This window comes from Erpetoichthys calabaricus, chromosome 4 (genome assembly GCF_900747795.2).
Source record: "Erpetoichthys calabaricus chromosome 4, fErpCal1.3, whole genome shotgun sequence".
NCBI classification, from domain to species: domain Eukaryota; kingdom Metazoa; phylum Chordata; class Cladistia; order Polypteriformes; family Polypteridae; genus Erpetoichthys; species Erpetoichthys calabaricus.
Window position 1 is genome coordinate 149,350,204 of NC_041397.2, and position 23,144 is coordinate 149,373,347.

The 23,144-nt window shown below is 36.9% G+C and overlaps 1 protein-coding gene across 1 annotated transcript in view; it reads right to left on the reverse strand.

Moving 5' to 3' along the window:
• Positions 1-23,144, reverse strand: part of gbe1b (glucan (1,4-alpha-), branching enzyme 1b) — a 1,026,151-nt gene that overhangs the window by 31,048 nt on the left and 971,959 nt on the right. The window lies entirely within an intron of this gene.

Below are 23,144 nucleotides of genomic sequence, written 5' to 3' on the forward strand. Positions count from 1 at the left end.
ACAATGATTTCTTCAAAATGTCACATATATTTGTGTCTTTCTTTTTTTTTCCCCGGTGCTGCACGCTGACACCAGAAGGCATGAGCTTATTCAGTGCTAGCAGGAGTACGCAGGTGGCCGGGAGCTTGTGCTATAACAAGCTTGACCTGGCAGTGATCAAAGCACATGTACTGTGCAAGGTATGCACAGGGTCCATTGAGAAAAGAAGAGCGTTCATGGCTCACCTTGCAGAGGAACATTCTTTGCTCTGCATGTCCTGGAGTCCTGTGCAGACTGGGCAAGATCGGTTGGGGGGGGGGGGGGTGGAATGCGGTCATTGATTACAACCGCAAGAAGGTATGCGAATGAATATGAATAATGTTTCATCCGTGCCACAATGCTTTCCGAAATGTACTATAAGGTCATAAAATGAATAATTCCAAACATCATATACACCTATGTCTCTGTTTTTTTGTCAGTGCGGCTTTTACATCACGGGCCTTAAGGCGCATACTAATTCAGTGTAAGCAGGAACACTCAATAAAATTGAATAAAAAAAATCAAGTGACAATGAGATACGAATAAGGCAGATTCGCCAGCGTTTGTGTGTCGGCTTTTATCCCTCCAGATCAGAGAATTTCCAGTTCAATTGCATCAAAACACCACTCACATCTACAGTTATTCCCAGTTTCAGAGAAAAACTAACAGCGTCAGATCCCTGGGGGGTGGGGGTGGTAGTAGCTGTATGTATTGTGATCGTGACTGAGAGAATAAAAGTGACAAAAAAAGGTAACTTTTACAAGTACTATACATTTAATACAGTGGCTGTTACAGATGCAAATCAAATGTATGTGTTTATTGTATAATATTAACAATAAGAGCAACTCACTATGGTAAATATACGAGGCAGTCAGGATCGAACCGGGGGACTCTTGATTATAAGTCAGCAATTCCTACTGCTGCACCACGGAAGCTGCTGTATCGTCTTTGAACCTTTTGTGAAAGTGTTTATTTGATCTTTGCACTTCAGGCTTTACACATTATATAGTTTATGTCCACATTTTATCATTTATTACTAAAATATGAAAAATGCTTCAGTTTTAACTATGTATTTTGGTTAAGTTAAATGCACTTTTTTTGTTTAAAGACTATGTGCACTTTAGTTTGTATTGTTTAATGTATTTCTTTTTTATTGTGATGGTAACACTAATATAAAAACATCTGATTATTTTCAAGTTTCACTGGTTGTTATTTTAATTTCATTGTTATTAATTTTAATTGTGTTAAGCCAGAGACATCAGGGTGACATTCACAGGTTGACAGACGTGAGCAGATAAGGTAAGATATGCACTGGCACCCAGAACAGAAACTTTCTTCATGTTATAGTAATAATTGACAAAATGCTGACCTGAAGTGTATAATGTATGAAGACTGAAGTTCAAATATCAAATAAACACATTCACAAAAGGTATAACAAAACAAGTGCACTTTTATTCAAGAATATAACAGAAGAAAAAGAAATCATTCAATTTACATGTTACTGCCAATGTGTAAAAACTGCAGCCCAACTAACAATCGAGAGAGAGCCAACATGTCTGCTTGGCTGGTGCAGAGGCAAGAACTGCCGCTTCATAATCAAGAGGTTAGTGGTTCAAACCCGGGCTCTTCTCTTTTGAGTAGTAAGCTGCTATTATTATTACTATTATATAATAAAAACATACATTTGATTTGAGTCTGTAACACCCAATGTATATTTTTGTTAACTGTAAAAGATATTGCTGAAGGGATATAAGCAGAGACACAAACGTTGGTGAATCATGTATTCTTGGTATCTTGTTGTCACGCGAATTTTTTGATATTCAGTTTTATTCTTGATTAAAGGCACAGTTGTTTCTTTATACCTTTACGAAAGTGTTTATTTTATATTCCAGTAACCACTTGAATGATATCAAATTTGTGTGAGATATAGTTCCTGCTTACCTCCATCATAAAGTTAGGCCGATTGGCAATTTAAAAATTGCCAGCATTTTCATTTAAGTGAGCATGGACATGCAACTTTGACTTTGTTGGGGTCCTGCTTTGTTACTCCTGTCCAATGTGACCCTGAATTGGATTAAACACGTTTAAGAATAAGAATTTGTCATATATTTAAAATATAGGAGACATGTTTTCTTTATAAGTAGAAATGGAGGAATCTATATGACCACTTTATGGAATGTTAAGGAAGACTGCCTACTGCATCTTCTAATTGCTTTTCATTTCAGTAAAATAACTGTACACATGAGTTTTTGATACCTGGATTCTCCTCTCACTAGATATCTCTGTTACAAAAGAAGAGGAAATGAAAAAAACACCAAAACATATCAAATTTATTTTAATAAATAGCCATGCTGCATAAAGTGATTTTTTTTAACTTCACAAAAATGATTATTAATTTGCTTAACTCTTTGTATGATTTTATTTCAGTGACAAAACTGTCCATTTTTTAGTGCCTGATGATATCACAAGCTACAATAATACACTGGAAGAGAACTGAAAAAAGAATAATGAACAATTCAAAAGAAAAGAAGAGAAAAGGAAAACACTTTGTATATGTACAAAGGAAATCTCCCTTTTCGCCGTATCACATTTTAATTGTGCAAAAGGGCACCTAGACCTGGTAAACATTTACATTACAAAGCAGCAAGTTGTTCTCTTACCTGAATTATTATCCCTTACTTAGCCTTACAAAAAATTCTTTTGTCTGACCATGTTTTATCATTGCTGGCTACATGTTTCAAAAAACAATGGCTACAACTTGATTAACATAATTATCTCATAAACAAACACCCTGCTGTCAGCTGAGCTGAATGCTTCTGTCAGTCTGGTTTAGGGTAACAAAAATGCTAAATTTTCTCAGGTGCTAAGCAACTGGTAATCTACAGTGTATTCACTTTATGAATATAAATTTTAATTTAGTTAAACATGATCATATCCAGAATGTCAATATGGATCAGTCACATTACATGGAAAAGTGTAACATTTAAACTTGAAGAAACTTCTGTAAAATGAGTTGGATTTTCCTAAAGGTTTATTGTTTACATAGCAGAAAGGTAACCATGGTTCATGGCGAGCAAAGTATTCTTTGAAATCTTATTGTGAAAAGATGCAGTACATGGAAAAAACAGAGATATCAAAGAAAGCAATACAATCAAAACATTTTGTGACTGAACCTGAAAAGGGTATTCAACAGTGCAGATTTTTTTGTAAATGACCAAAGATTAGCTTAGGAGCAATTGAATTTCTAACTCTAGAGAACAACACACTTTAGAAGATTCATTCTCATCTAGTTAACATGTACTAAGACCAGTCCCTCTCCACAGCAAGGAAATTATATGCAGAATTTCATTGTGGTAGGATGTCTCTTCAAGAGCAAGGTCTGGACAGCGTTCAAGATCAATGACAGAAAAAATGTTGGAACCATGAAATGAATCATAATTGAGAACTGATGAATAAAGGTGAGCGAGACAGCAGACAATATAAGAAATATTTATGGGTCAGTTGATTCCATCCTTCATGAATAACTAAATAGGAACAGCATCTGTGCATGCTGAATTCAGACTGGTAGAAATTAGACATATATAAAAAAAAAAGACCTGGGTGTGTATGGAGCAGTCCACTCTGCACATGCTCAACTACAGCCAATAGATGGCGCCTGCATGCACTTTTACATTTTTTCAGTGTTTGCATGCACTGCAGTTCTAACTACGCATATGAAAGACGTGTGTGTGAGTATGTATGGAGCAGTCTGCTCTGCTCAAGCTCAACCACAGCCATGGGAGTTGATGTGAATTCTACAGAATATGTACAGTAGAAGCTTATACAAGTGTGACGGCACATGCACTTGCATGTACCTCACTTCTCATTCAATCCAAGCAGACAAACTCAGCTTTGTGGTACATGCATGTTGTACGTTCACACAACAAGTTACTATACAGTATTTTTGCCTGAGACAGATTCCAGCCTGTCCCTCTCAATTTGTCCACTCGACTATACGTCAGACTCAGACAAGATATGACCTGGCCTGGCACAATTAACTAACGCCTCTGCAAGTTTACCAATATAGTACAACTCCTTGGGAGTCACATGCAGCTATTATTTTATAACTGAGGAATAAGTTTGGAGGAACCACTATAATATAGACTCTAAAAATCAACTGAAACAACAGAAGCATGTTTGTTCTTCAACAGAACCAAGCCAATGTCAGAAGGATCATGTGTACAATTATTTGTGAATTTCAGGGTGCAGTCCATAATTGATGACAGGCAAGAAGAAAAGCACATCAGGGAGGCTACCTAGCCAACACAGACAACCTTAAATTAATTGCAGTAAATGGCCAAACAGTATATATTCTTTTTCACAGTCAGTAAAAATTTGATTTGTAGGGAAGAAAGGCATGACAAAAGATATATTTTACAAAAAATAACATCCAAGCCCTTATAAAATATTCTAAGAAGATAAATCCACTCCCCCAAAAAAATGTGAAGAAAAGACTGTTTCAGTCTACAAGACTAAAAAAAGAACATTTTAGTTTTGAATTCCTAAAATGAATGGGACAAAGTGAACACAAAAGCAGCACCCAGGGAACACAGTACCTACTACCAAGAAGGTTGGCAGTGACATCATGCTATGGGCTGCTTCTCTACACCAGAGCAAGGGATCTGGTCAGGAGAGAAGGGAAATAGAACAGCTATGATTATCATTGGATTTTGGCACTATATTGGTTGCCATCTGTTAGAAAGCTGAAGATAAACAAAATTGTAAATTACAACACTACAAGACTCAGAAACACACAGTCAGCCCAGCTAAGGAGTGACTTAAAAACAGGAGGTTAATATCCTGGAATGGAACATAAGGAAAATCTGTGGACTCACCTAAAGAGCACTATGCACTTTGTAGCTGGACTGAGCCTAAACGTTTCTGCAAAGCATCTTGGATAAAATGGCAAAATCCAGACCTAGGAAAAAGGACTTACTACTGTCATCAAAGCAAAAGGTGTGCACACAACGCTACCAAGGCATAACTTTTTGGTGGAGCTGAACTTTCATCTGAATTGAACTGAATTCTTTTGCTTTTTTATTTTAAGCAAGACATAGTGTTCTTTTTCTGGTACTTTGTATAAGTTATAAAGCAGGGGCTCTGAAGTTCTGTCTTTGGTGAACACTGTAGCTTCTTTCAACCAATTTTGCAATAAGCAAGAATTAAGGCTTTATATAAAACCAGAAGCTAGTTAAAACAAATCTCTCTAAGCATTCAGATCTACAACCATTGATCTAAATGACAAAATACAATATGCATCAAAGTAAACACTTAAAAAACACACATTTGCAGCAAAAACGTATTCTGAATTAACGACTACTGTGTAGGCTACAAATAAGAAAAAAAAATTAGAAATTTAAATTTAAGTATTGTGAGAATCACTGTCACAAGGACTGACACTAAATTCTCAAAATTTGGCACAGGGCAGGAACAAACTCTACATAGGACACATCATAAGGTATTGTTACTCACACTGGGCCAAGTTACAGTAACTTCCCAAAATGTCTATAAAAAAAAGGTGAACTCCAGACAGGTAAGTTCAGGCCCAGGCTCCGGACAATCAAAGTTGAAACACTAGCTGCTGTCTGTGCTACTCTAATATATGGAAGTTTTCAATTAAGTTTTTATTTAAATTTGTTAAATTGATTTTTCATTTACATATCTTTTGAGTTCCATAATTAACTCTCATCTGTCGCTTATTAAGTTCCAGAGACTATACAACTGTCGTAAGTAATACTTAAAATATATGTTATTTGTGTGTTCAATTTCAGATTATGTCAGTGCTCCTTATGCTATATGTTGATTTAATATTTATAAAGGAAAGTTAAATATTAATGTAAAACCAATTTTTATTATTTTGGAATTTTCTATTAAAAAACATGATTATTTTAAAGAATTATAGAATATCTGTTTTTAGAAACAATTTTAATGTACAATTCTAGTGAGTAAGCTAATAACCAGAAAAATGTAAAGATGTACACTGTATAACAACAATGCCGAGCTTTCTAATGATAAATTAAAGGTAAAATGCACACTGTTGCAGATTTGGTCTCTGAGAGCATAAAAACTGTGTTTAACTCAACAAAAACCCTAATTAGAGTTATACACTGGATTCTGATTAAGAAAATCCATGGGAAATGTGGACTCCCTAACCCCTGAAAAGATTTTTATTCAAATACTATATAAATAAATAAATAAACATATTCCAGCTTTGAATTTCCATTTTTTTGCAGTCAATTACATTTTGAAAATACACAGAAAACTGATCAATATCAGGGAATGCTTGCATACTAGTGTTTATAGTTAATAAATGCTTGAATTAAAAATAAATGATAGCTTGGAGGTGATTTTTTAAATTGACTCTGTTCAACAGTTTAATATTATTTGGGCAAATACAATTTTGCCTTTTAACAAGCAGTTTTTTATGTTTGTAGCTGAAATAGAGTTCCCATAAAGGCAAAGGATAAATTTAATGACAAATCTGCAAGTGCTATAGTGACAAGGCTTGAATGTAATTGCCTTACATAAACAATCTACCTGTGTACCACTTAGAGTGTGATTGAAGAACAGGAATAAAACACACGGCCAACAAAGGAGCTCATTTATGGCTGTAAATAGGTCGAAGAAACTACAGAGCCGTAAATCAAATTGTACTCTAACTTCATAAGACCTCCATGGAGACTCCCATTTAAAACAGCTTGTTAGGAAGTCACAAAGCAGCTTTTCAAAATCCATGTTGATACATTATTTGTGCTACAAAAATGCCTGCATTGTAGAAATCTAAAGCCTCTTATCTGAGAACAAGAAAGTGAGTTCAACTGGGCTTTGGTAGAAAAATGGAGAAGACAGACAGACAGATAGAAAATTTGGCCTTTATAGTAAATAAATATTATTATATTATGAAAAATAAAGAAAACCCTCTCAGTGTGACTTGACAAGTTACAGTCACAGAAATGCATTATACAGGCATGTTGCCGTTGGTATAAAGGTGTCCCAGTGGCATTTCTTGATGTCACTTTCAGGTGATCGAAAGTGCAACCCATAACTGAGCCTGCCTTTTTAAGTAACTTGTTGACTAGGTGGACCTCTCCTGAAGTGATATTATTGGCACAGCACACTAGAGTGTTGAAAGCTGCACTGGCCATTACAGTAAATGTAAACAATGCCACTATCCAAATGAAAGGAATGGAGTACCCTAAGAAATAAAGAGTCTGCTTTGCCCTTTCTCTGTATTATGAGACCAGTCCAGCCTGTCACTGATATGGACCCCTAAGTATTCTGTAGCGGTGTATGACCTCTACATCCACTCCCTGAACAGTTACCAGGATTCTTTTAAACAGAATACTTGATGCTGTAACATTAAATGAACATCCTACTACGTCAGCATTTTGTGTTGAAAACAAATCTTTAATCACTCTTTGAGTGTACCACCTATTTTCTAAACTTGATCCACCAATTACTTGCTCGCTAGAACCAAAGACTGTCCTTGTAGTCTCACTAGCTTTTGCAGGAGACAACTTTGAACAGGATGACAGTTCATTGGTGAGCTCCCTCATACACAAGTCAGTGCTCAGGGCCAGTTTAGGCTTGTCTGTCAACTTTTGGGCTATCAGAGAAAACCAAGAAATCTCAGAGAAAACACAAAAAAAAGACATGGAGAGAAAGTTCAAACTGCACTCAGGCAGTGGCTGTGTTAATGAGGCAGCATTATTAACTATTGCTTCACAGCATCAGCTGATATTTACTCATGTTGATAAACATTTAAGTTGTTAATCATAGCTGATTTAGGTAACAAGAAGCACAGTATCATTATTGTAATCAATAAGTCAGGTTTGCATTGTCAATGACAAAAAGAATCAGTATATTTTATTTTTATATTATTTAAAAAAAGTAAAAAGATTTCCATGAAGAACATGAATTGAACACCAAGCATTTGCGTAAGACAACAATAAGGCCTTCTGTCTCTAACTAGCTTTGAAAACTTACGTAAACCATACACAACTGGGCAATTACAATTTGGTAAAGATAAAAGCACAAACAAGACGTCTGAATTAAATAACAGAGAATGAAAAAAGTTTGAAGAGCAACACCTTTACTGATTTAGTGTAAAAAAAGTGTCCTTGAATGAGAAAATAATTAAATGTTGTGTCTTAGGATGAGAAACATATAAAAATGATCTTACAGCATTTGATAAAGTTAAGGAGACATTAATTGGGCTGCAATTGTTACATACTAGGAGATAAATTAGTGTAATTAACTTTACCATTTAGCTTCAATAGTGATGTCTGCATCATCATTTAACTTGGCTACTGTAACCTGTTATGTTATTTTCTTATTGTTTAATAAGAGTACAATCCAAGTAAAATAATGCCCATTAAACTAGAAAGTGCTGGACTTATTCACAAGGACATCTTACAAAACTTTAAAGTCACTATTTTACCTAATCTAGCTTTTATGCAACAATTTGTGATTCTTGTTACTGCTAATATTCATAGAATATCAACATATAAAACATTCACTAAATCCTAGATATGACATATATTTTTCATTAGTGATATCAGCCAGCACACACCTTAATAATTATAACTGTGATTGTGACCACCTTTTTCACACAACCATGAACATGACTCAGATATCACAAAGTACCCTTAAGATTATATTGTATAAATATTGCATCTGGACAATGAGTGATGTTTTCCTAATCCACACAAACTCCTTGTAGCAAGTAAAACTAAGCTTTTTTGAGAGAAGGAACTCAACTTATTAAAGATAAAAACACTGGCCAACATGAAAACACCTGTGTATATGTGGGCTCCTTGAATAATTTAATAAACTAAGTTCCAACTAACATAACAGCCTTTTACTTGTTTTGATTACACTAATTAAAGTTTTTAAATTCCACGACATTACAAACTCTGCTTTTTTTCAGTACCATTTCCTTTTTCATTGGCTCAGCTTAATTATCCGTAGTGTATTAATATGACATGCATCAAGAAATTTGTGAGTTTACTTAAGAGTTGTGTATTATCTTAATCTAAGTTTTCTGCTTTAGTCTCTTAGAAGGTTAATGGCATTATTTTCTTAAATTTGAATCATTTCTGAGACTGAATTCCCCAGAAAAACAGTAAGTGTTCAAACTATAATTGGACCAACAAACTTCACTGAAACACATTTTTTATTATGAAGCATGGACAATTCTAGATTTAGTTTTCCTCAGAGTTACAATGCTGATCATAAGGAATCAACAATCATATTCAGAAGGATTATTTGAGGTAAAGTTTTATGTGAGTTTAATAATAATTTTGCACAGGCTATACTGCTGTCTCATTACTGGTTACATTTTAGTTTCTTGTTGCCCACAAATGTACTAACGTTATTTTTTTTATTTTGGAAGTTACTTGTAAACTTTGTACCTTCAAAACTAAAGCAATAATGGAAAAGAAATCAAAAGACTGCAATGCCTATATTGCTTGTACTCTGGAATGAGGTATGGGCTGAAATGACAGGATTATAGTAGTTATGAGAGCAGCAAAGAATGATGGATTGACTGCCATTAAAGTGGAAGACTCCCTGTTCATAAGGATTAGAAGTCTTATTTCAGTGTAATGCCAAAGATTTGGACTGCAGAGGATAGGAGAAAGATACTGGAATTATAGCAAACATGATATACTGTTTACATAAAACTATATTAGACATCACTGGATAAAGAAAGATATTGATTTGTATTTACTTTTCAGTGACATTTTTAATGTGGTACAGTTAGTATTGTTATTAAACAATAAAAAGGTAAATTTCAATATTGTATTTTAAATTGTTTTAAGTTACTATATTTAAAGCTACAGATCTGTAAATGTTGCTGTATTTTCCATCTATTCACTTCTTAACCTGTTTAATCCAATTTTGGATTACAGAGATTTAAGGCCTATTCCATGAATAACAAGATGAAAGGTGGAACAGCTATAAGTAAGATACTATGGTATTATGAAGGAGATACGCACACTCAAGGGAAATTAAGACAGCAAGAGGTCCATTTCAGGAATAAGGAGGATCTGGTCAAAAGAAAGCTGTGTTCCTTTTACTGAATTTTATTTTTTAGCATATGATACAGCCACAAACTTTATAGACATGAGTTGGTAAGATAGCCTTCTTCCAAGTGTAAGTTGTAGAAGGAATATTGCTAAATTGTATCTAATATAACATTTTCACATATATTTGTGATTTTCCCCTTGGGATTAATAAAGTATCTATCTATCTATCTAATCTATCTATATTTAAACATTTTCTGTTTCCTTCAGTCAGGGTATGCTCTAACATTTAGGCAAAGGGGTGTGGTATTATTTCTAATAATTATTATTATTTTATTGTGAATTTCCCCTTGGGATTAATAAAGAATCTATCTATCTATCTAAAACATTAGAGACACTTGGTCTCAATACTACTGCCTGACTCCCATTGATCTTATCAAATGTTTAATATTATTTTTGAATACTAATAATATTTGTCATTAACAACTGATGAACTATATAAGCCTGTTATGGGTGGTCTTACTAATCTCTATATGCACTGCCCTTAGCTTCACAGAGGCTCTCTTTAAGCTAATTGTGCATGTTACATTTTTTTCACTGCTACCTCATAGTTTTACTTTTGTTTTAGTACTGTTTCCCTTTGAGCAAGTCTGGGGGGTATTTTTCGTACGTGGATTACTCGTTTAGCCGGATGTAATTGTTGACGATTTGGCATGATCCTGGATCTGTCGTTTTTTCGAAACTCTTGCTGGAAGTGTTGTCATAGCAACACATCCTAATCCTCAAACCTGCTCGGAGCAGGTTTGTTCTACGTAAACAAGGATTAGCTCACACACTTAATCAGTGTCCATGCGTGGAATTCATTTAGTCATGACTTCGCCGTTCATGAATAAGCGACCAATTGATATTGGTACGCAAATTATAAGTAGACAATTTCATATAGAGAGGGGTTCGCGTGATCGGCAAGATCCTTTATTGCCCCCGGAGGAAATTCTTTTCGAAAGATACCGCTTTAGCCGAGGGGGAATATTGTACCTCAAAAATTTATTAGCACCTCATATTTGAAGTCACACTAGGCGAAGTTGGGCTCTCACAACCACACAGACAGTATGCATTGCTTTGAGGTTTTTTGCAAGCGGCACTTTGTTTACATACTGTAGGCGATGCAGAAAATCTATCTAAAAGTGCAGTTTGCCAGGCAATTCGTAAAGTCTGTTTGGCTCTGAAATATTTCCTTCGGGTTTTCATAGTGTTTCCTGGACACCTACGTGTGCAGACAAAAGAGGCGTTTCATGCCATTGCAGGTAGGTAATACACAGGTAAAAACACCCACAGTTCCATAAAGAATCTCACAATCAGCCTAACATTCTTATTACCCAGGATTTCCAAATGTGATTGGGGCACATGGGACTGATCACAGTGGAGTTTGATCAAACATTATTTGGAAAATGTACCTCTACTCCTGATGAATAATCAGACATAGTGTCTTCATCAAATATTTGACCTTTGTCAATATCTTGTTGGTCAGACACAGGTTCAAGGGATATGACATTCCCTGCAACTGACCCAAAAAAAAAGAGGGCTATATGGAACCTACCTATGGCACACATTGAGGACAAATATATGCAATGACCATCCTTTACCTGAAATGAAGTGACCACTGCATCCTGCCACTGGTCCTGAGGAGGACCTTCCCCCTGGAATGCCCTCAGTATCAGGGCGATGGGCATTTTGCTGGAGAGCCAACTCTTCTGCAGGGGTTAGGTCTGGCCTGCGTGGACCTCCACCTGTTTTTTGCTTGTCTGCCTTCTTATTAGCTTTAAAATTAATGTTCTTTATATTATATATGATTCTTTATGTCAGCAATTCTTTAAATAGTTATATACCAATATTTACCAGTTTGAAGTATATTCTTGTACTTCACTTTAACCTGTTCCTGTGTTCTCCTTGTGCTCACGTTTGATCTGGAATTATGACATATTAAAAAATAATTAATCTGACACATAGGAAATGAAACGCTGCTTTCAGTAAGTATAATGCACACGCGTTTAATTTGTCGGCCACTTTTTGCCAGCCGTTTTTTTTGGTTTGGGCTGCTTTCGCAGTGTTACCCCTTGTGCATATTAAATCTTGAAATTCTTAATGTCCTTTGAATAAAAGGTCTTGCTTCGCTTGTGTGAAAAAAAAATGCGCCCGTTCTTTCGTCATTTTGTTACAGCCTATCAAAGACTTGCTGATCACGTTTTCTAGACTCAATATATATGGGCTTTTCAATCAGCATGGGCGCACGCATTCATCTCAGATGATTAGATCCAGCTCAAGTAATCTACTACACGGCTGTGTTTGAAAAACCAACTTATCCCGGATGAGTTTCACTGGCATTAACTCATCCAAGATGAGGCATCTGATCTCGGATGATTTAAGCGACGTACGGAAAATACCCCCCTGATCTTTATTTTATTTTCAATCCTAATTTCAACATTAGATTGATGCAGATTTGAAATAGATATCTGTCATGAGACAATACATTGGCAAAAGATACAATTCATATTGTGATACAGATCTTGTGATACAATATTTTCATGATACGAAATTTTCATAAAAGAAATGCACTTTATGTTTAGATAGATAGATAGATAGATAGATAGATAGATAGATAGATAGATAGATAGATAGATAGATAGATAGATAGATACTTTATTAATCCCAAGGGGAAATTCACATACTCCAGCAGCAACATACTGATAAAGACAATATTAAATTAAAGAGTAATAAAAATGCGGGTAAAAACAGACAATAACTTTGAATAATGTTAACGTTTACCCCCCCGGGTGGAACTGAAGAGTCGCATAGTTTGGGAAGAACGATCTCCTCAGTTTGTCAGTGGAGCAGGACAGTGACAGCAGTCTGTCGCTGAAGCTGCTCCTCTGTCTGGAGATGACACTGTTTAGAGATGCAATGGATTCTCCATAATTGATAGGAGCCTGCTGAGCGCCCGTTGCTCTGCCACGGATGTCAAACTGTCCAGCCCCATGCCTACAATAGAGCCTGCCTTCCTCACCAGTTTGTTCAGGCGTGAGGCGCCCTTCTTCTTAATACTGCCTCCCCAGCATACCACCGCGTAGAAGAGGGCACTCGCCACAACCATCTGATAGAACATCTGCAGCATCTTATTGCAGATGTTGAAGGACGGCAGTCTTCTAAGGAAGTACAGCCGGCTCTGTCCTCTCTTGCACAGAGAATCAGTATTGGCAGTCTAGTCCAATTTATCATCCAGCTGCACTCCCAGGTATTTATAGGTCTGTACCCTCTGCACACAGTCTCCTCTGATAATCACGGGGTCCAGAAGGGGCCTGGATCTCCTAAAATCCACCACCAGTTCCTTGGTTTTGCTGGTGTTCAGGTGTAAGTGGTTTGAGTCGCACCATTTAACAAAGTCCTTGATGAGGTTTCTATACTCCTCCTCCTGCCCACTCCTGATACAACCCACGATAGCAGTGTTTACTGTTATTTACTGTATTATTAGACATTTATAAATCAAAACACTGCAAAATAAATTCAAATCAAAAGCAAATGCACAAGTTTTAAAGTAAGCTTTTGTAAGCTTAAAAGAATCTCAAATATTAACATAAAATATTTGTACTGTGGTAACATAAGACATGTTTCATGTTGTTTAGCATACGTAAGTAATCATTTCACTGAAAATAATGACCCTTTAAACTTTAAACCCTTTAAAATATAAAGCTTCTGCAGTGCAAAACTGTGTAAACTCAAATTTATCCTTTTTTTTTTTGAGTTAATATGAATAAATAAATGTGAATATTGATACAGTCATTGCTAAGAGTTTTGAGAATGCAAAATACTCACTCTTTGCATAAACTTAATGTAATTGTCAATAAGTCTTTGAAACTTATGAAATGTTTGTAATTATACTTCAGTACACCACAGAAACATCTGACAAAAAGATCTAAAAACACTGAAGTAGCAAACTTTGTGAAAACCAATACTTGTGTCACTCTCAAAACTTTTGGCCAAGACTGTACATAAGACCTCTCTGCTGTCACAATCTCCCATGCAGTTGAAAACGCTCATACGCTGGGTACAGATGCAGCAGTGACAAATGCATGATTTGAAAACAAAAGCAAGCATTCATAATTTGTCGGTTTTCACTCTTCACCATGCTAGAGGATTGCTGTTGAGAGTAATGCAAGTTCCACTGTTGTCTTATCCTCCTTGTTTCAGTCTACTCCATTTTCTGAGTCAGTGTCAGTCACTGGTATTTCAATGTCTTGAGCTCTCGGTCTCATATCTGTGGCTTATGACAGATCCAGTAACTGCTGCTTTGCTGCTCCCAGTAGTGGTTTGAGTATATCATTTAAACTGCTCCAATACAATGATAAGATTGTGCTTTGGCAGTTCAAATAGAGTGCAATTTGAAAACAAACCTGTGATTGCAGAGATTCATTTATGAAACAATGTTGTAATTCAGCATACTTGTCCAAGAAAGTGCCTCGCTAAATTAACTGGGTGTGAGAGACAATTTACCTGCAGTTACAGCCCGCTTTCATGGTCATGTCTACAGAGTGTGCCAACAACATTCACCTTCACATCACTATACAGACAGTGGGTAAAGGTTTTGCCAATGTGCAGTCAGTTGGCATGTTTTACCTTAGTTCTTCTTCTTATTATAATTATGAACTGACCAAAAAACACTTAAAAACACTGTTGTTTCCTGAATTGCACTTTTAATATACAGTAATGTATATTGTGCCTGTTTTATATTACTATTATTCTATATTGTTATATATTAGTCAACAAAAAAGTAGTTTTAAATATCCATATTTATATTTTTATAATTATGAAGAACTTTAATTAAACATATTATTTTTCACTTTTTTAAACTGGTATTCTGTTTGTAAAATTTAACTTCCATCAGGTAACTATTTCTTTTTCTTCTTTTTTGGCTGCTCCCATTAGGGGTTACCAACAGCAGATCATCTTTTTCCATACCTTTCTGTCCTCTGCATCTTGTTCTGTTATACCCATCACCTGCATGTCCTCTCTCACCACATCCATAAACCTTCTCTTAGGCCTTCCTCTTTTTCTCTTGCCTGGCAGCTCTATCCTTAGCATCCTTCTCCCAGTATACCCAACATCTCACCTCTGCACTTGTCCAAACCAACGCAATCTCGCCTCTCTGACTTTGTCTCCCAACCGTCCAGCTTGAGTTGACCCTCTAATGTACTCATTTCTAATCCTGTCCATCCTCGTCACACCCAATGCAAATCTTAGCATCTTTAACTCTGCTACCTCCATCTCTGTCTCCTGCTTTCTGGTCAGTGCCACCGTGTCCAACCCATATAACATAGCTGGTCTCAGTACCGTCCTGTAGACCTTCCCTTTCACTCTTGCTGATATCTGTCTGTCACAAATCACTCCTGACACTCTTCTCCACCCATTCCACCCTGCCTGCACTCTCTTTTTCACCTGTCTTCCACAGTCCCCATTACTCTGTATTGTTGATCCCAAGTATTTAAAATCATCCACCTTCGCCAGCTCTACTCCCTGCATCCTCACCAGACCTCTGACCCCCCTCTCATTCACACACATGTATTCTGTCTTGGTCTTACTGACCTTCATTCCTCTCTCCTCTCCAGAGCATATCTCCACCACTCCAAAGATTCCTCAACCTGCTCCATACTCTCACTACAGCTCATAATGTTATCCGAAAACTTCACTGTCCACGGGGACTATCCTGTCTAATCTCGTCTGTTAACCTGTCCATCACCATTTCATATAAGAAAGGGCACAGAGCAGATTCCTGATGTAATCCCAACTCAACCTTAAATGCATCTGTCACTCCTACTGCAGACCCCACCATTGTCTCACTTTCCTCATACATATCCTGTACTACTCTTATATACTTCTCTGCTTCTCCCGACTTCCTCATATAATACAATGCCTCCTTTTGAGGTATCCTGTCACATTCTCTAGGTCCACAAAGACACAATGCAACTTGTTTTGGCCTTCTCTATACTTTTCCATTAACACATTCAGACCAAATATTGCATCTGCAGTGCCCTTTTCCGGCATGAAACCATGCTGTTGCTCACTAATCATCACCTCCCTTCTTAACCTAGCTTCCACTAGTCTTTTCCATAACTTCATGCTGTGGCTCATCAATTTTATCCCCCTGTAGTTAGTATAGCCCTGCGCAGCCTCCTTATTCTTAAAAATTGGTATCAGTACACTTCTTCTCCACTCCTCAGGCATCCTCTCACTTTCCAAGATAGCATTAAACAATCTGGTTAAAAACTCCACATTCATTTCTCCTAAACAGCTCCATGCTTTCATAACTATTTATTATTATCTCATATTATTATATGTATTACATTCTTAGGTCTGAATCACAATCTGATATTTTATCAGTAGTGCTTGTGGTTATGTGTGTTTGTGCATTTTGTAAATAAAATATACACAGTTCTAAAACACCAAGTCAAATTTACATTCATTTATCTAATTGATAAATAGTAATAGTAAATTGCTATTTTATATTTTTACATCATTAAACAAGAATTGTGAAATTCATTAAAACAAAATAAAGACCTATATAGTCCATGTAAAATTAATGCATAAATGTGAATATATAAATTAATTCACAGTCCATTTACATGAACAAAGTAATATATAGATAATATTATATCAAAGGGTAAAAGTACAAAAAAGATCCTATATTCTATGACATGACATGATTGGGCGCAGTAGGGAGGTGGTTGGGGGTTAGCATTTACAGCTTTGCCTTGGGCAATAAAAATGCTGGAGCTAGCACTGCCTTGAGTTATTTCTATTATAACCACTCTTTTAAGTAAAAAATTCAAACATGATGATTATTATAATTTTTCCAGAATGAAAATTCTTCCTGGTTTTTCTTAATTGAAGATGCCTTTTTCCACTTTAAAAGTTTTATACGAGCTTTCTTTCCACTCCACTCTCATAACCGTTTCATGTGAGTGAGATTCTCAGATGCACCAAACAAAGGAGGCCTTTACTATTTCTTCTCAAAAATATTACATGCTTCTAAATATAATCATAATAATAATAACAATAATAATAATAATAAACAAATAAGGCTAAACAAAAAAAACATAGCAAAGTTATGGAATGTAAACTAGATTTAAAATGAACTGAACTGAACATAAAATAAATGCAATTAATAAGAGAAATGAAGGAAGTATTTTTTAAGTGAAGTCATTCATTTATGTGTAGCAATAAACAAACAAAAAAAATGCACAGAATCAATTACTGCTGAGAACAATTACTTGCAATTAACTACTATAAGGGAAAGTTACTACGACTTCAAGATTCTGTAAAGAATTTGAGAAGTGTAAGAGTTGAATTTGCACCCTGGTTTGAATTGCGCTTAGTTTATGATGCAGGTATCTGTTAAAAGGAGCTCAACTTTATTATCTGTTGGGTTTGTGCTCGAGTGTCATATTTTTATCTTCTGAGCTTATGCTTAAATGATGAAGCTCTTATTTTATTATTCATTATGATAGGCTTTTTTTCTGAATTTATAGCAAAAAATATATAAAAATTAAGAGAAAATGTCATATTTTAAGGCATAATCATTGTTCTATTATTATGCTCAGGCTAAGTTTCATTTTGATTGCAAACTTTGGAAACATAAGGTTCATATTGAAAATGAACGTGCATCCCCTGCATGGAGTGCACTTTAAACACTCCTAAAAAGTCACGCTCTTCTAAGCTAACAGGACTGTCAATCAACCTTGTGGACTGGGCTAATTGTGGTTATTTAAGGTATGAACATTTGCCATGTCCTGTTAGCAACTGGATGTAACCAATCATGTTAAACTGGAATTGTGCTCTAATCAATGAATTGTATAAACATATCACAGAGAATGCTCCTTTCCATTGTAACACTTGCTAATAAGATATGCCGTGTTGCCTCTTGCAAGATAACAGATAAAGAATAATGATTGACGCTTTCTCCTGCCTGCATTTATTGCCTGTATGGAACACCCAGTGGGTCGTGCCCATTTCTTTCACAGAAGTCCTTATAATACCTGATAGAGTATGTGGATATGAAATCAATAAATATTCTGGATAAACAGGAGTTTACCTATATGTGAATAACAAATATAAACAGCAGTGAACAGGACTATGTTTCAGAAATCCCAAAAGAACCTATCGCCTTATATTGTTTAATATAAAGTACTTAGACAATGGTCAGTTTCACCAAAAATACACACAAAATTGAAAGCAATAATTGCAGTTGTCACAGGTGGCCAGGATGATTACCTGGCCGGGACGCCAGAAAGGACCGGAAGGTGGTGGGAATAGCTTCCAGGCCACGAGGGCACAACCGCCATGGAGCAGGAGAGGACCACGGAAAAGGAGAAAGACCTGTTGGACTTGTTGGGACCCGTGGCCACCGCCTGGGGGCGCTATAAACCTCGTGGGACCCAGATATTTTTACTTCCGCCACACTCGGCAAGATGGCGGAGGAATCTGCCAGGAAATTCCGGAGTGTTTCCGGGGCAAAGGGCAGCACTTCCACCATACCAGGAAGTGCTGCTGGATGGACGTCATTAGCCACCTGGAGCACATCCGGGTGGGAATAAAAGGGGCCGCCTCCTTACAGTCATTGAGCCAGAGTCAAGAGTGGGAGTAGGACGAAGCTCCCTGGAGGAGAATAGAGGCGGCAAAGGACTGAGATATTGGGGTGATTATTGCTTTGTGGGTAGTGGTGGAATTGTTTATTTAATGTTTAATAAACGTGTGTGTTTTATAAAGAAGTGGCTTCTGACTGGTGGTGTCCGGGCAACTATCACACAGTATATCATTATTTAGTCCAACATTCTTTTAAAGTGAAGGAAAGTTTTGCAAAATGTAAAAATACAAGATAATGTAATTCTGACATTAACTTATAGCATTATAATCCCACCAAATCACCACAACAACATTTACAGTACATACTCTGCAACTATCCTCTTGTTATGTGCTTTCTGATGCTTCAGTCATTTACATTTCACTTTACTTAAACTTACAGCATTTTTACTACAGACAGGTGAATGTCCTGTTTGGGTGTGTGTAAGCATGGTGGCTGTCCAAAATGGGTTTGTTTCATGCACAGTGCAGAAACTATACACACTTGCTCCCAGTGAACCTCGTTTGGGTAAACTGGGAGTAAACTAGCTCTGTATATTACAGTCAGAGGATGATGCAATCCTTTCTAACTCATTCATGACACTACAAATTGAAATGACTTCAACACACAGCTGACCGTGTTCTCAAAAGAACACTGTGATTGTGTACCTTTATTTCTGTTATAACTTCATAATGGTAACAAAATAGCAATAAAAATAGTTTTTTTGATTGAAAGAACAGTGGGACTTTTAAACCCTTCAGAATGCTTAGACAATAGGTATGATTCCCACAATCCCATGCTAAACTTCAAGCCCTAAACACTGATGACTCACTAACAGATAGGGATGTTAGCTCAATTACATAAATAATTTGCTTCTAGATTATCAGTCTTGGTATTGGGGTATTTGAACTTGTTATCTCTGTGGATTATTTCTGTGTTTCGTACTTCATGGTACACATACAGATCAGATCTATTTACACACAGGTAGCACAGCATATGGAACCTGTGTCCATTGGGCTGTTTGAATCCTTAAATTCCCAGTAAAATGTAGTGTCCCAATCTTATCCTGACTACATAGATAGATAGATACTTTATTAATCCCAAGGGGAAATTCACAAATTTCTATGACTATACCCCTTTCACTGTATTCCTGTCAACTGTGGAGTCGGATTCAGAATCGTGGAGTCAAGAGTCCACGCATGCACTGGTACACCACGTTGCCACACCCCCCACATGACAAAACAGCTTGGGATCCTGGTTGGCAACCCCCCCAGGCAGACACATGGTTCAGTCCCACCCCCTTGGAAATGACCATCTATTGTATCTATTGCTCCGGTCTTCAATAATGAGGATCCCGTGAGCCAGATTACCATCGTGGAATTGTGCCACATGTTTGTAGTCCTTCACAATGCAGATAATGTGCCTCATTTGGGAATCCATAAGCAACCACTTGTTCGACACAAAGTCAAAGCAGCGGTACCCAAGGATTCTCCAAAGAGACACAGTACCGAAGGAGTCCAGTCTTCACCTAAGGTCACTGAATAGCATCCCATGTGTCACAGCCATATAGCCAAAGAGGAAGCAACAGGACTCGAAAGACTTGGACCTTCCTTTTTTTGCACAGTAAACCTCTTGACAAGGTCGACACTGTCTCTGCAGACAGACACACTGCTGATGGTTGTGCTCAAGGGGCAATTAAAGGCCTGAATCTTGGTTTTTATCCAGGAATCTCGCAAGCCCAGACACTCAGACTCCTCGTTCAGTCTCTCAAGAGCCCTGATCACGCAGTTCCAAAATGATAGACATGGCTCCTTTCTGCTCTCTGTGAGAGTATCAATGCTGCAGCTGCCCATAAGAAGGCTGTTTGCATTTTGAAGGGAATGGGAGAGCCCTCTGGAGCTTCATCCCCGGAAGAGTCAAAACCGCCAGAGAACAAATGGGGTCAGGTCTGTTAGTAATCAGAACTGGTGTGGTGCTGAGGCAACACTCGGGTCCCAATTTGAGGTGGCCCATCTCTCTTGTCTCTCCAGCATTTACAATTACAAACATTAAACAATATTTTCTTCTAGACTTTTCATAAACATATAGCTGCTTTTTTTAATTTCATTAGTCTTATGTTTAATGTTACACAATGTTTATAAGCCACAACAACATTGGTATAGCCTTTAAACCTGAACTTTAACAGGATAGAGTACTAAAAAGTAACCTGATGATTCACACTGGCAGTAATGAAATGCCTTGCACCTTGTACTGTATGTTTGTGTGCTTTCAATCAACATAATAAATACCTTAGTTTAATTACAAATAGAGGAGCTGGAGTCAGAGTTGGTGGTACCAGAAATTGAAGAGTCGGAGTTGGAATTGAAGATTTTGTGTACCATCTTCACAGCTCTGATTCCTCTTAATATAATTACTTGTATTTTTTTTTTCCACTTTCTTAATAGACTACTTAAAAAACTCACTGCTTTCAAGATTTAAAATAGGAACAATTTCATGCTAGCAGAATCTGAGTTGTTCAATTGTGTAGCAAACACTCAACTCCACAGAATTTTAATTGAATCTTGCATTACTACTGAAACTGAATGTAGAATCTTTATTTCTGTGTGTTCTCTTGTCTGTACCCTTACTCACAAACAGTCACAGCTATAGCAAAAATCCAGTGGCTCAAATTCCATTGACAATTTGGCATTAAGCACTTTCATTCTGTGTTATAATTGCCAGTTATACCTTCAAATCAACTCATATTTTGTTATGCATTGAAATACCTGGAATTTAATCACTGGTTTGATAATTTTATCTCATTCACATACAGTACCTCTCTGAGAAGCAAAACTTTATTTTAGATTAATTCCCATTTTCAACCTCCTTATCCATTGTAGAAACAGAGCAACTAAACAAACTCGCAGATAAAGGTGTAATCTGGAAATTTTATCAGTGTTTACAAAACAACTTCCACTAAGGAGAGATCATTCTTCCATTTACATTCTAACTTATAAAGAATACATTTATCAACAACCTTTGTTGATAAATACAGTTTTATGCATCCAAAATTAGCCTGGCACTAAACCCAAAATATGTGAGATAAAGCTGGACATCAGCAGTCCTTGAACACATATTCTAGGTTTGCCCTGGGGGCCCTACTTTACCTCTGTTTAAAAAAAATACTTCTGGAAAAATTGCTACATTATGGATCAATAATGATTCAATGATTTCTGAGTTGTGGAAAATTGTAAGGCTTGTCACATTTCTGTAATCATATTGTTATTGTAATTGATACAGTCTTGGATGTAAGGCAAACCAGCCACAGGGGATGTACAAACCAGTGTGTTTCTTCGTGCCGGTCCCAAGCCCGGATAAATGGGAAGGGTTACGTCAGGAAGGGCATCCAGTGTAAAATTTTGACCTCTCAATATGCGGACAACAAGAAATATTTCCATACCGGAATGGTCGAGCCCTGGGTTAACAATGACCACCACCAGTACTGTTAGCCAACAGGGTACTGGCAGAAATTGGGCTACTGTTGGCAGAAGAAGGAGAAGAAGAGGGGGGAGATGTGTCCGGAGGAAAGAGGAGAGGAGGAAGAGGCATTGGGTGTGACGAGGATGGATAGTATTAGAAATTAGTACATTAGAGGGTCAGCTGAAGTTGGACGGTTGGGAGACAAACTCAGAGAGGCGAGATTGCGTTGGTTTGGACATGTGCAGAGGAGAGATGCTGGGTACATTGGGAGAAGGATGCTGAGGACAGAGCTGCCAAGGAAGAGGAAAAGAGGAAGGCCTAAGCGAAAGTTTATGGATGTGGTGAGAAAGGACATGGAGGTGATGGGTGTAACAGAACAAGATGCAGAGGACAGAAAGATATGGAAGAAGATGATCTGCTGTGGCAACCCCTAACGGGAGCAGCCGAAAGAAGAAGTAGTCTTGGATGTTAGGCAGCAACTAGATTTTTTTTTTCTATACCATCATTTTTACAGCAAAAAAGTGATTTATAAAACACAGAACAATGGGTAAAAAAAGAAGACAACTGATTACAATTTTGCTTCTTATGTGCCATTTTGCTAATCAGGAGACTGCTGTTTATTCATTTTCAATGTAGCTGTATTCTGTTATGTTTATTTTGTGACTTTTTTCATTTAATAAGGAGAACATTTTCTTCCTGCTCATCTGCTAAATTAACTTATCTACACTCCTTTGTAACTGCTGTAGCATATTCTAACAGTTGAATGAAAATTTGACTGTGAGCAGTATAATCTATCCATCCATCCATCCATTTTCCAACCCGCTGAATCTGAACACAGGGTCACGGGGGTCTGCTGGAGCCAATCCCAGCCAACACAGGGCACAAGGCAGGAAACAATCCTGGGCAGGGTGCCAACCCACCACAGGACACACACA